A 1,909-nucleotide genomic window follows, 5' to 3' on the forward strand; every position below is an offset into this window, starting at 1 on the left:
CAAGATCCAAAAAAATAAATAAATAGCCAACATTCAAAGACAGCTAGCGAGCGAAAATCCTAGACACGCGGACAATCACTCGTGCATCCCACAGGAGTAAATTGCACAAAAGTACCACAATTGAGGCATTGAAAACAGATTGGTACTAAGATTGGTAATTTTTATGTGTCAGTACCAAGATTGGGGGCGAGCCGTTGCAAAAAAGACTAAAAATGTATTTTATACGTATTGACAGAGAAACTGACCGGTTGGGCCCGCCCGTCAGGCGCCACGCTGGCCAGTGCGCGCGTGCCCGCGCGCTGACTGCATGCTGATTAGGACGAGGCCGGCTCGCACCGTTTAGGTCTCGCTGGTGCGACCGAGCCAGTCCCCGACCCCGCTCTGCCCTCTTCCTTCTCCTCGCACCCTCGCCGGTGGCTGCCTCCCCGCCCGCCACACTAAGCCGCCGTAGCCATGGATCGAACTGCTTAGGCGCTGTCACCTCCCCCGCGGTTGCTCCTCCCTCGCGCCCTCCTCTCCCCCGCGGCTGCTGTGACCTAGGCGACGATGGCCGGGGCGATGCGAGCGGCGGTGACCTCCCCCGCTTAGGCCTCGATGGCAGTGGCGGCTACTCCAGCTCGGAGTACAGTAGCGAGGACGAAGATTTTGCGGAGCCGGCGTTGTCTATGGAGCAGAGGCTGCAGATGGCGCGAATTTGGGTGGCCAACCCTAGCACCGCCCATCACTGGACTCATGGCTTCGGTGGTGTTCTGTAAGTGTTCCACTGTTCCATTCTTGCTAACTGAAACTGGGGATTAGGGTTAGGGTTTACTGCCTGCATGTTTAGCACTCTAATTGCTAGTCCTAAGTAGAGCAGAGAAGTATAGTGGATTACATGAGTCCTAAATAGAGCAGAGCAGCATTATGTGTTACCTAACTAGAGCAGAGCAGAGCAGCATTAGTGGATTATATTGTTATTTCTTAGTCCAAATTGTCAGAGCAGCATTAGGTGTTACCTAGCTAGAGCAGAGCAAAGCAGAGAAGCATAGTGGATTAATTGAGTCCTAACTAGAGCAGAGCACCATTAGTGGACAATTCTGTTAACTACTTATCTGAAAATACAAAACATCATTTGCTGTGAGTTAAGTACCCACTCTGTAATTAGGGTTGCATTGAGATAGTTGTTTACATTGTTTGATTTTGTAGTAATTGTTTAGTTTATTCATATTGTAAGGGTAAATAAAAGCTTTGTTTATATGTTAACTTAAACAAAGCTTTGTTTATATGTTAGCCTATCTGTTAAGTAAAATTGTTTATTAACCATTTTTGTTTGTTATTTCATTTTGCAGTTTGTATGATGGCATTTTCGATGTTAGGTTCCATTTTGATGCTTCAGAAATGTTTGAGTTGAAGCTCTGCAGTTCAGATGTAACATACCTGAATAAGATTGCAGTGATGGAAACCCAAGGATTTAGTGAATATGATCTGCTGTTTCACATTGAGAATCCACATTTTGGGGAGGAAGGATTGGAGATGGTAGAGAGTAATGCTGAGTTGCAATTAGTAAAGAGGCAGGTTGAGGAGTGTAAGGTTATAAATTTGCTAGTGAGGGCATGTCCACCTCCTTGCAGCCAATTTGAGAGGCAAGAATTATTCACTGTTGTGTATGAAGAGCCTGTGTTATATGATCTCAGTGAGCCACCCATCTATGCTGTTGATGAAGAAGGAGTTGCCTTTGAAAGTCAGAGTAGCAGCTGCAGTGTAGCTCATGGTACTGGTGTTTGCACACAAGAGATCAATAATGTAAAAGGAAAACTGAAAGCTGTTTTGGAAATAGAAGAAGAAGAGGGATATGATGGCAGTGGTGGTTTTGATTGTGAAGGTGAAGATGACAGTGATGTACCACCTTTTTATATGGGTGATGCTGATG

Source organism: Triticum dicoccoides, chromosome 4A, assembly GCF_002162155.2.
Source record: "Triticum dicoccoides isolate Atlit2015 ecotype Zavitan chromosome 4A, WEW_v2.0, whole genome shotgun sequence".
Classification (NCBI taxonomy): domain Eukaryota; kingdom Viridiplantae; phylum Streptophyta; class Magnoliopsida; order Poales; family Poaceae; genus Triticum; species Triticum dicoccoides.